This window comes from Typopeltis vanoorti, chromosome 3, assembly GCF_054136105.1.
Source record: "Typopeltis vanoorti isolate ZY-2024b chromosome 3, IOZ_Tvanoo_1.0, whole genome shotgun sequence".
NCBI lineage: Eukaryota > Metazoa > Arthropoda > Arachnida > Uropygi > Thelyphonidae > Typopeltis > Typopeltis vanoorti.
Window position 1 is genome coordinate 67,127,531 of NC_143551.1, and position 13,901 is coordinate 67,141,431.

Sequence of the window (13,901 nt, forward strand, 5' to 3'; positions counted from 1 at the left end):
ATAAGATCTGAGTTTGGTCTTATCTTCTAATAAATTTATTTAATAATAGCATAATCAAAACAAACCGACAGAGCCTTATAGAATCAGTTTAATTTATACATGCCATTCGGTTATAATTTTTTGCATAATAGCAATTTTAAATATTAAATAAATTATCTCAATAATTATATAATGTTATTTATATTAAGTTATTTATAATTTATACATTTATATTGACTTATATTTGAAAATATTTAAATGATTTTAGATTATAAATATTAACAAGTCACAACTGCTACCATTGCAATAAATTTAAAAAACTCCAAAACATAAACTTGACTGCTACATTAATTGAAAAGAATTCATGTTATTGTTTGGAGTCTTGTGTTTGTATAAATAATTATTTACCGAGGATAAAATTATTTCTACAGTATCTAGGAGAACAATAATTATGTTTCTGGCTGAATAAAAATCAAAACGTAAGCTATTTCTCGTCAGTTTTTTTTTTTTTTTCCTGCTTTCACTATCTTGTACAGTTTGTAATTATGCGTTCACAGCATTGAGTCGTCTGCAGCATATGGTCGCGCGCAGTGACGTAGTTACATCTGCGCCAGCTGGTGCCTCGTTCATTAGACGTTTCTCGAGATGAACTTACAAAGTAACAAATATAAATAGTACGGAAGTTGCTACAAATAGACGAATCAAGTGAACTGTTTCGCGTACTTTCTTATATATATAAATTGAGGACAGAATAAGAATTTGAAAGCATGTTTGTTTTTCTTTTGTATGGTTACGTAACAAACTTCCGTATTACTTATTATGGTTTTCGCTGGGCATACATTGTACAAGTAAATAAAAGAAAAACAAAATTGATTTAATAAATTACTTTTATTTTTCCGGAGAAAATTGTCATATTTAATGACAAAATTGCAGTCTTCGTATTTGAGTTTATACATGGGTTTAATACAGTATATAAAACTCGTAACATTTTTCTGTCTCCAGTGACTAGCGGTTAGTTTGCAACTTCAAAATTATCTCCGTAACCCAAACTGCTTTAAAAGGACTTGCACAGTAGTTAAAAATTAACGCCGTGTTTTTGACATGGCAATTTATCACGAGAACGTCAAACCAAGTAGACAATTGCCCTAGATGGCGCTCGAAGAGCCCACCGAGTCTATCATTGATAGACCATGTGTTGAACTTGGAGGTCAATTACGGAGACACCGTACAAACTTTAGCACTTGCTGTGTAATGATCCATAACTTCACCAACTTCCAAATGTAGTGTGCAGTCACTGACCCACTTTGTAAGGTGCCGTACATCGACATACCAGTCATGTGATTGAGTCCCCAGTTAGCGTCTTCGTCGGTGTCACGTGCTCTTAGGGGGGGGGGGGAGAAGATGCGGATATCGATTGGTCCGACTATCCAAACAATCCACAGATAGTTGTGATTTCCTGTAGACCAAAACGTCTCCCACAGAAAATTCACAGTGTCGGAATTGCAAAGATTGCTTCAGTGCAGTAGTGGCGTTTGGTAAAAGGTGGGGTGGAGGGGTTCAAACAAGCGACGTCAGTTCGCATTTCACCTCTGTCACGAACGTAGACGATCGTAATCTCGAAGCAGACATTCTTGGCTGGTTCATTTCGTCTCTAGCAATTGAACCAGGCTATGTAATGTCACCCGCTATATTTTGGTACTTGGAATAGCGCCTAAAAGATGTTTTTATTTATTTATCTTCATGTCCTTTGCTGGAGTAAAGAAGAAAGAAATGGTCTTTGTCTCTTTTTATACGATATACGTCATTAGGGAAAAAACACTGCTTAATAAAGATCCTTCCCCCAACTGATTCATACATGTGGGTTTCGACTACAGCAGCCATTTACTCACGGATTTCTGGTTCCATTTTAATAGCTCAGTTTCCACTAAGGTTGTACTTTAAAGATCCAACTACACTTGATGGCTAGAGTATTAGACTTAATTTCCCAGGTCTTCTGTTTAGCTCTTAAATCAAAGGGCTTCATCAACAAACTTATATTCTCTGGTTGATAAGCTACAGATATTATGTAAGCTTGGTCTTCTCAGAGATTGTTAGAAATAAAAAAAAAGGTCTTCACAAAATGGTTTTCGTATTATGAATTGTCATTTCAAGAAATATTTTAAAGAATTTTATCCTTCATAATTCCATCGAACGTTTTCCTTATTGAAAATCAAGAGACGTGTTATGATTTCACCCAGAGTTAACTCACTCAACGTTGTCACTAGTGTGAATACTTTTTTTTTTTATTTTATTCTAATGTAATTATGATTATTAGCAGGATGTCTTTATTTGAAATCTTGTTCTATTGTTCCGATTTAGTTTTTTAAATGTGCTCGTTTATGATGGGAAGGGGGAAACTGAATGAACACACTGCTTCCAAGTAGTATCAGAAATGATTGCTGATCTTAAAACTCTTTGATAAACCTGAATCCGATATGTGATTCATAAAATATAAAACATCCGAAAGTGGATGGCATGATTCCAGGTTCTAATGATTCACATTAGGAACGTCTTTTCGTGTAAGCAGTGCTTACAAGCCTCGAAATATTTCTTATAGTCCTTATAAGGACTGGCTTAAAGGGGCGAAGCAAGAATGCTTTTCATCTTCCCCGTTATCTGTAGCGGACAGTGTAGGGATAAGGTGTTATTGAGCTATTAAAGCTCTGATCATGGCAGGAGGGTAACAGCAACAGCCGAACCTCAGTTAAACTTCATTGGTTACAGCATTGCCATATATTACCCTCCAAGGGTATTGGATTGAATGAATCAATCACCGCATCTCACGGTCGAGTGACCCCATTCTCCTCGAAATATTTACTGCAATTATTAATTAATTATAATATTTTGATATTGAATATTTAAAAGTGTATTTAAATATTTTCAAATTTAATAAAATATTTTTAATTATTAACAAAATTAAATTAAAAGTTTTAAAATAAATATTATTTACATTATTATTCTTAATATAAAACATTTCTTTTTAAAAAAAAAAAGCCGTGTAAAAGCATGCATGGTGTCACATCCAATAAATTATGTGAACATGAATTCTTTGATAGGTTTACAATAAAGACAGAATAAATTTCTATTAATTTCAATGTGAAAGATAGAGCGAATAAATGATTTTATAACTGTAATTTTTACACAAGGATATTCCTTGAAAAATAATGACGAGTAGGCCTTTTTAATAATTAATGTTAGGCTTTTTTTTTTAAATGCAGTTTAAGAGTTTGCAATAAACCCTGGCAATAAACCCTGGCAATTTACAATACAACTCTGCTCAGGATGTAGAATTAATTCAATTCTAATTTTAATCACACGATAATGCAAGAATGCAATTATCAGATATACCTAATGTTTATAGTTATCTGCATACTCGTTAATCTTATATTTAATATATCAAAAGATTCATAAATTTTTGGACAGTAGATTATCGATAGAATATTAAAAATAAAAATATCATGGTTGACCACAAGTCAAAGATTCTATCCTAAGGAATCCTGCGAAGAAATGTAATGTTGTATACAGATATATCTCTCCATTTCCGTAATTCTTTTTTCAAATGGATACTGTCATTGGATTAGCATCCATTTAGAACTCCGTTTTTTTTTTTTTTATAGACATTAAAGAACTGTACTAAATGAGAGAAGAATAAAAAAAAAAGGCTAGAAGACGAAAGTGATGCAAACACATTAAAAAAGCAGTAGCACAGTTTTCAGATTACAACGTTGGTATCAGTCAGCGGGAGATAAGGATGGAAGTGGCAGTGACTAAAGCGAATATCATCCTCTCGGCCACATTTCCTGCCAGTGAACGCTCATTGTTATGTAGCGTGTCAGTGGCATTAATTGACCACGGACTGAGTGACGCCATCTGTAATATATAGTCATTGCGCCTCCCTTGCAGAACAAAGAACTCATCTCGTATGCAGTCAGATATTTGCAAGGTTTGGGAGAGTAATCACAAAGCACCGCATATGATACGTCATTATGGCAAGCGTTCGAAATAAAACACAATTAGGATCATTACCGTTTCTAAAAGGGGTGGGGGAGACTTTGACAAACGAAAGGAAACTTAAGCAATAGTATACCCAAATAATGATTGTTGAAAAGTTACGTCAAACATTTTTAGTCTAATTTTAATTTTGGAGAAATAAGTAGTATAAATAGGGAGTGATAATGTGAGTGGTTTGAAAGGAAGGCGATGGTTGGCTCTGTTTTGAATGTTACATCCTTTGCTAAATTTGACACTATTGGATAGAAAGACCTTAACTGTGACGTTATTATTCTATTGTTACGTAACCACAAAGGCATCAATTATTGTTGGCTTGTAACAGATGGTCATGAGACTATTGTTGACACCAGAACCACTTTTTTTTTTTACTCATCTTTTGGCAAAGTTTATTGAAACAGCAGGCACATAAGGGCAAAAGTTAATTCATTCCACTACCTCATTGCATATAAGTTAAGAGTTTTACAGCTGTGTCAACATGGATTGAGCTAAACCATGCTTGTATTGTTATTAGCACCACTAGTTTAAAGATTGTTTTTGATGTAATCATTATTAGCATACAACAAACTGCATAAATATCACAAAAGGGAAAACTTTCAATTTATTTTACTCTTTTTTCCCCCCCGATAATTGTTCTTAAAGATTACTTGCTACTATCGCAGGCCAAGGCAGGTAGAGTATTGATTATCTGCCAAATTGTATTATCATTTTTTAAGAAATTCCGGATTACATTTTCTACGATGAAACGTATTTTGTTAAGGAATTGTTAATATGTTAATCTCCAAGACGTATGTATACTATGCATTATTTATTTATTGTAATCAAATAGAACTTACTAGGACAAACTATATTATTAACTTCATGAATAAATAACAATGTTATTGCCTTAATACAGCCTATTAACAACAATTTTGTAAGATCTTTTCTCCTATCTAAGAGCTCACCCACTATTAAAGATAGTCGTGAATATTTGAAATTTCTCAGTACAAGAGAGAGAGAGAGAGAGATGGTGGGGGGGGGGGAACTATTAAGCATAATAAGTGACGAAGTTAATTTTCATCAGCCCCTGACAAACATGGATTATCCACCCAAAGACGTATTTCCACAACTTTAAAATATTATATCAATATAAAATATATTTTAAAAAAAGTAATACTGTGCTTGTTTACCGTAAGATTTGCTCCACTTTTCTTACCTTTCTTTTTTAGTAATTTGAAAAAAAAATTGTTTTCAGAGGTTTTTATTTTCTGAAATATATATATTTTTTTAATGTACAGAGTATACTGAATGTCCTTATGTAAAATTTCTGTGAAAGTTGAAAGTTGTTTTATTCCTTCTTTTATTTTTTCAAAAAGTTGGAGCAATATTTACCTTGGGATGGGGATACTTTGCACTAAGTAGTAAAAACTACTAATTTGGATGGAATAATGGGAATAGAGCAAAGTAAGACTAATCACAAAATAAGAATACACAACCTTTATTTATTATAACATAAATGGCATACAAAATTTTTGTTGAACATGCTTTTTTTTAAAGACAAATTGGAAACTAAAATATAAAAAATTGAAAAATTTAGAATTCACGTGTACAAATTAATGCAAAATTAATATATAGCATGTTCTAAAACTCAAATACATAAATTGTGGCAAAAAAAGAAAAAAAATCATTGGAATTACGAACTTTAGGCTCAGAGATTCCAAATGTTTTCCAATTTTAGGACAGAAAACATGCCTCTACGATTTATCATTTTTGGGGGTTTAATATGACAAATTATGTCCTCTAAAGGATAAAATATTTCATCTTTTAGTGTAGGTCATTTCCAGGACTTGACAGATTTCTGCATTGCGCTTATTTTTGTTTCTTCTTTATTTATTTCTGAAATTTGCTCGGAAAATATTCGCCTTCATACATGAATATAACATGCTGCCCAACTGATGAAACAAAATTATTTTTTTTCTACCTCTTTTAACTTTGTTGAAGAAGTTGCTATTTCCTCATCATCATCAGACATAGAAGTAAGCTGTTTTTCACAGTAATTTTGGATCGTTTTCGGATGAGGCGGATTTAAGATGAAGCAAACTATCCCCAGAAAATTAAAATTTGACTATGAAGTAAATTAATCTTCTATAAAGTCAAGACATATTACTAAAATAAGAAAAAACGTAGATATTATAAAACTAGAAGAATTAAGGAAAAGAATTATATATGCCTTATATATTATATATTACCTTAAAAAAATGGTAATAAATTACTGAGGCAAGCAAATTTTTCTAGTTAACCAAACACACATTTCTGCAATGTTTGAGAATTAGAGCTCCTGTAGAAGCTAACATGAGCAGGGAGAGTATGGTACAGCAGTGTTGCCAATACTAATACAATAAAAAAAATTGCTACATCATTTCAAATAGTAAACATGTTTCCAGAGTCAATTGAAAACATTTTGCACAATTGGAACAAAGTTTGAGAGCAAAGTAACCCCATCTTACGGTACCTATTTCTTTTTTGTCTTATATAACAAGTAAATATTATTTTATGATTAATTTCATCTCTTGCCTTTAAGTTTATTAAGATTATTTAAAGTGTATGTTCAATTACGTATAAACCAGTCTAGAAATCTTTATTTATTTAAAAAATTTCAATTAATGTATCATTTATTTCGTCATTAATTCTTTCATATTTTTAGTTTAAAACGTGATTATACATTTAGGTTTATAAAAAATTCTATAAACTATTTTAAAATACGTTAATAATAAATCAGCGAACCGTGTTATTATCATCGATAACAGAACGATAAACATAATAGCAAACTGTTTAATAATAAACACTTAAAACTATGAATTCTAATCAATACATCATTCTTTGATAACGTAAACACTGTTTCTAATCAGAAAAATATTTAAAGACAGCCGATTTCAAGGGAGGGGAAAAATCTCTGAATCAAAATATCTCAGAAGCTATTAAGATATCTTAACATTGTAAGCAAGACGTTAATAAAGAGTTTTATTTATGCAAAGCAAGATAAAAAAAAAATCAAATTAAAAGCCCGAGTGAGATCGCCATTGACACACACACACACACACATATTCCTTTCCAATCACAGTATTGTCTGATGTCACGCGCTGTAACTAGTTGATATGTTTTTTTTTTTTCCCACAGTGTGATGTCTTACAGCCTCCGCCCACCTTATTCTTGACCTTTCCTTCCATCTTTCGTGGTATTTCCGTCATCCCTTTTGCTGTTAGAACACTTTACGGTTAGTATCTCAAAGTTCATCTTCATCATATGCCCAAAGCAATTAATCTACATTGTCTTTAACACTATAATTATTTTCTTAGAATCGAGGACTTCCAACAACTTAATTTTCCCTTTTCTCGCCCCCCCCCCTCTTTATAGTACGTATTTCCCTCTCCTTTTAAAACCCTAAATCTTCTAGTATTTCCTCCTTGTCAGAACCCAGTTTTATGCACCATATACAGTACAACTGTTAGGATGATAATCCAGTGATAGATTTTTGACCGAATTCTTTATTTTTTTTTTCTCTTTCGGAATTTGTGTACCATCCGGATTGCTGATATCCATCCTCTAGTCAATCGATGATTGACTCTCCATACACAAGATTTACTGCTCTTGTTTACTTTTTTTATGTATTAAAAAGAATTTCGTATATCAGCGTTCTACTTCCGTGTTTCCATGGCAATAGTAGATAGTATGACGAACACAGTATTCATCATATTCTTCTATTGGTGCACGAAAGCGTATGCTGAGGTCAGCGTACACTTTCATACAATAATGGAATGCAAATGGTTCATTTGCAGTTAGCAAACTGGAGTACGCTAATTTGTAATTAACGCGTTTCTTGTTCCATCGGACAATATAGTTTGGGAGTGTCAGCGTTTAAAGCCGTGTCCTTTTAGTGTGAGAGGAAAAATTTTGAGCAGAACTAAAAATGGAATCTTTGCACGACCAAATAACGAAGTTTTTGTATTTGCCCTATAATTGGCTATTTTTTTTTTATTATTATTTTATATCGTCTTGTTGATATTGATTTCTAAATTGCATTTGCTACTTCTGATAGGTATTTTCAGCACTACTTGCATATCCTCCCTCCAACATTTTTTTTTTTTTTTTTCCTGATTTTGTTTTCACCTGATATGCAGTGTTTGGAATCTAATTACACAGTTCCATCTGGTGCGTATTTTATCCGATCATCTAAATACAAATTAATCATTAATTCCTACAAATCACTACGAAAGAGAAGATTCAATTGAACTGTCTCTAATCCGGCTACAGCAGCACCAATCAGAGAAATTGGATCAAGATTGGAAACTCCAGAATTAATTGCCTTCGGAAATTTGATTTTGCTCTCATAACCTAACACAAATGTTCTCAAATGTTTGCCGTTAATTAAATCTTTCCATTCGCTTGCTTTTTCTATCGTAATAGAGACTCTCTCAAGTTCTTAATAAAAAGCCAAAAAAAAAAAAATCGAAATACTTCATTCCCGGAGAACAAACGTAGCCTAGGAAACGAAGTTAACATCTTAAGGAGCTTATGAACCTGATTATCCAGAAGTGAAATTAGACTCATGCACACGCGCACACACACAGGGAAAAAAATGTGTTGAATTAAAAAAAGCACTTAAATGTTTTGATCGCAATTCACGCCTGGGTTCGGTATCTCGATGCTGTGTAGATGTAGTTCTGCATTAATAACTTCCTAAAGAAGGCTAGAAAAAGGTAACGGGATCAAGTGTGTATCGCTTTTCTTTCTCAGACGTTTTGTGTAACGATGTGTGAGGGGGGGGGGGAGAGAATTGATAAGAAAGAACTGCAAAAGGAAGCAGTGAAGGGAAAAAAAAACTGTATAATCATAGCTCCGGATGGAATTTTTAACTGTCTGGCCAAAAACAAATCAGCCACTCGGCTGAGAAGGATCTGAAACGAGAATAATAAAAATAACTGAATGTTAAGAAGACTGTAGATCGTTAATAATATTAACTACGCCAGTGATCAAGCTCAGAGTGGAATTTATTAACACCAGTAATAGTTAGCAATAATTAATAGTTTATTGAATGTAACTTGGGTTCTGGTTTCGAATTCGGGAATGAACTGAAGGTCCTTTCAAGCAGGAATGGATCATGGATTAGCTGGTTTGTAAAGGAGGCTGATTGATTAATATCATAGGAGAAAACCAAAGCTATGTATATTATACAAAGATAAAAGGCAGGTTCGGTGAGTCAACAGTTCAGCTGTAAAAGGATGTTGGGCAGCTGTGGCTCGTGTTAATGTAGTTATAGCAGTGATCGATGCGAGTTCTGGTGAATAGCACCCGTGAAAATATCTGTAGACGAGACAATGTGGAAACCGAGCGTGTATGAGACGGGGGGGGGAGGCTGAAGAAAGGTCGTCGATTAACCAGACTGTCCTCTTCTGAACAGCACCAGGAATTTTAGACTGGTCTTAGATGCACCATCCCAAATGTGAGAGCAGTATTCCCAAGTCTGGAAGATTTATGATTTGTTAGAGTTATTAGCTGTACAAAGGAAAACTATCGTCTTGAGCGAAAAAGGACGTTAAGTTTTTTTAAATCTGTGGATGCCACAAAAGTGCTGTGATGATGCCAAGAAAGTCTAACGATGAGCGTTCAATGAGTTAAAATCCAAACCATAAACCTTTCCAACCAAAAAAATGCACTAGTTTATTCCAGACTGAACAACCGAGTTGTAACATTTCGTCAGGAGAATTCATATAAAAGTGTGAGCGATGTAAGATTTCTCCTTTTCTTCTTAGAAACAAATAAACCTGGCTGAAAGCGCACAACATTTACAGACAATTATACGCATTCTTCTACAATGGATGTAACAGAGAAGTTAATTGCTAGAAGCCTTTTAGTGCTATTTGAAGCTCGAGTATGCCTTTTAAAATTGTTTTGGTGATAGTAACATTAAAATAACCGCTAGTTGGAACGCTAGACTACGTTATGTGTAAACAAACTGGATTAAGTAAGATTTAATTTAGACATCGTTTACGTGTTCGTTTATATATGAAACAACGCACAAAATGAAATCTACCCTATATATATAAAATGCTAAGCCTTTTTATGTTTTTTGAAACGTTTTGAAACTCAGGGGCTACCCTGAGTGTCGAATCTTCAAAATTCGAGTCATCAGAATTCAAGGAGAACCGGCCTACCAGTCCGGAACACGGGGGGATTTGGGCGCCGTATCCCGCCCCCCGAGTAAAAAAATAAAATCCTAGGCGTCCATAGAGCACATCTCTCTATCTTTAATATGACTGTTTGTCATAGCTGTTTTTTTTATTCATTGAAGTTTTTTTCATTTCAGCTTTCAGACACGCTAATTGTAAACTTTGCTCCGTCAATTTGGTTATCGTCGAGATCCCTCCAAATAGAATAAATAAGAATACGTGGACAGGCAACTCTGATCGCATCATCAAAAATATAAAATGAATAAATAAAACGAAAGAAAACTAAAACTGTAAAAAATTTTGAAGGAATCGCATTTTATCCACCTATGTTTAACAAATACAGAAAAAATTATAATAATATATAAAAATTTAAATAATGAGCTTAGGCCAAATATTGCTCATGATATTCTGAAATTGGCATCATTTACTTTCTTGTGTATTGGATTTCAGCAACTAACTAGTTCACATCTGAAATGGTTCAAATGTTTAGATAAAAACGGACTATTTTTGGCTTAGTCTTTGTAAAGATGTACAAAGATTAACAGCAGGTAAATAAAATGGACTGATATTTCACTTTTATTAAGAGTAATGCTTTAAATCTGGGTTATTAATAATCATTCTTTTAAATGTTAATCAATACGTATCAATATTCAAAAGCGCCGTTTTTTTCTTTCTTTCTATCAATGTTGATTAAAAAAAAACCAACCTTCTGAGTTGAACAATTTTGTGTTACAACAATCATCACGACAAGTCTCGCGTAGATTGGCTGCTAATTTTCAGAGACTAATCTGTCTTAAAATCACGTATGCAACACCACCGCGTTGTTAAATGGTTCAGTGAGAAAGTGTTTAAGACAAACATTAACATAATATTACTGAGAAAATCCCATCTGCTATTAAGACTAGCGCAGGAAGACAGCTTTAATAATATTTGTCAGAAGCGAGAAAGTTACGTTTTTGAAGACGGGTCTTTTGCTAATCGGGTGGAAATAGTTTATGGGAGAAAATATAATGTTTATTTATTCAGCGTGTGATTCTCTATCTTTGACGTTCCCAACGTTTCGTGTTTATTTTTAATGCAGATATCATCTATTCAATACATGTTGAGCCAAGAGTAGCATATTACCGATAGACTTCCTTCGGGAGCTCAAATAAATATAGATAGGAAAATCTAACAATTGTCCTATCAGCGGGCTCTATCTATGCATGAATTTGGAGGAGAATTGTCTTTCTAAATATGACCCCTGATCAAAGTACACCTACAGGATCGTATTCAGACGAATAATGTTTGGTGTAAAAGGATGCACCAATATTTGCACATAGCGATGCAATGACGTTGCAGGTTTTTTTTTTTTGTTGTTGTTGTTAAACTTTTAAAAGATGATTAAATAGGAGATATAAAAGCTATTTTGCGATGTAATTTTATTTTAAATAAATGTATTGAATCTGGTGCTAGTAGCACTTATGTTCAATTTAGTAAATAGCATCTATTTATGAAATTCATCTTGGATTTCGCTGTTTATGGGCTTATAGATATGAGAAACTTCTCCCAGCTCTAAATATAGCTCAACCATCCATTTAATGCGATCGGAAATTATTTATTTTCATCTTTATTTTTCAACTTTTAAATTAAACATATATTTTATAAAGCAATTTTAATACCGAGTATTAATTTTACATAAATTATGGCGATCCTTAAAGTACAAAAAAGAAGCCAAAATGGTGTTTTTTTTTTCCCCTTAGCATCATTTAAATCCGTATATTAACCTAGCCTGTGGGGTGCATTTATAACACTCGCTACTTTATTGAATTTCCTTCAAGATGTACTGTTTCTTTAGCGAATCATAAATTATTTTTCCTCTTTTACTAAGATTTTTTTTTTTTTTTTTGGATTACTTCGAACAGTTTCATTCGGCCATTAGCAAACTTAACAACCAAAAGAATTGTTGATCGCTTAAATTCTTTTGACGGGCTTTACTAGGTTTGGGAGGAGAGATTAGGCAATCCTTTCCATGTCTTCCTGAACTTCTCATTCGTTTCGAAAACAATATCTCTGACAATAATAAGAATTCGCAGAAGACTTTTTCTTTTATTTTTCAAAAAATAACCAGTCGGTCGTATCTAAGACACATCCTCAGATTTATCACGTAATCCTTGAACTGGATGTCAGAATACAACGCTAAACACTGCCATAAAGTATTAGAGTGTCAAATGTAATGCTTTTAATATGAGTTCATTGATCCTCGGCTTGTATATTGTTTTCAACATTACGTTTACGTAATCAATAAATGGCTACACAGAACTGTATGTGTGTGTGTGTGTGTGCGTGCGTGCTACTCGACGATCAATAATAACATTGTTAATACATTCCTTTCATAGAATCAATTTTAATAACCCTGGCGAACATTATACACGCGCGCGCGCGCGCACGCCGTGATCTCACTGGCGTGTTACCCCCTTGGATTTTCTCCTATCTTATTCAAACGCTATCCAACCGAACTATAGTCTGCCGTTACTGCTACCATGGTTGCAAGCAATTTGTCTACTTCTTTGTTTTGAAGCCACACAGAAAATTCATTACATCCTCGAGAAATATGCTTGTTCGTTAAGCGAAACATGGAATACGTATGTTGCAGAGAGAGAGAGAGAGAGAGAGAGAGAGAGGTTTCAGTGCTACAGACAGTTTGGATAAATTTAAATATTTCGGTATTAATAATCACTCTGAAGATTTTAAAATTAATAAAACATCTTTTGAGAGGTAAAATAGGCTTTTCTGAAGAAGACCCTGTCTCGAATATAGTTCTCAGATTTTTTAACGTCCTCTCTCTCTCCATTCCCACACAATGTGCTGTTAAATTAACAGCCTTTCGTTGAGAAGATCACCATTTAAAATAAGTAAAGCTAGGAATTATGATAATATATTTCATGGTTTGCGAATTATTATTATTATGTGACCCTTCCAAGGACTCATCGGGGGCAGGCACTCCACTCTACTCCACTTTACACATCTTCCCTACTACATAACTCTCCAACTACGCTATCTGTTAACCTATCTACAGCCCACCACCACAAAAGTATTTTTTGTCTGTAAATTGCGTGTGTTCTCATGGCCGATTTGCCTGTATGTGAGATTTAAAAAAAAAAGCGTACAGGAAAGCGGCCCGTATTAAGATTTCTCTCGTCATGACGAGAATTGAACGAAGCTCTTTCAAATCGAATCTTCTGTTGTTCTTCCAGTTGAGCTATTATCTGGTATATTACAAGCATAAAAAAGGAATATTTTTATACCGAACAAAACAGTCATAAAATAAGTTAATAACGACCATGCAGAATATTTTTCGGTTTCTAAACTGAATTTGAAGTTTTATTACCACTGAATAAGTAGTACAAATGAAAATATAACACACAGATCCAGCAAGTATTTAGAACAATACAAGTGATAATAGTAGATAGCAAAAAGTAATACTACATATATAATAAAAAATATCCTACAATTAATTTTCAAGTGGTAATGTAGAGATTAGTAAAAAAAAATAAAAGAGACTTGGGAATAAAGAACAGAAAATGGAAATAGATTAGAAAGAACTGTACAGTTAACCAAGGGCCGTAGCCATAGTGGTTACTATAAAAATACAAATGTGGGCGATACAGTCACTAAAAAAAAAATTAA

At 33.3% G+C, this 13,901-nt stretch overlaps 1 protein-coding gene across 6 annotated transcripts in view; it reads right to left on the reverse strand.

Moving 5' to 3' along the window:
• Window positions 1–13,901, reverse strand: part of LOC150108232 (adhesion molecule nephrin-like) — a 299,319-nt gene that overhangs the window by 172,634 nt on the left and 112,784 nt on the right. The gene's annotated exons all lie outside the window — the stretch shown is intronic.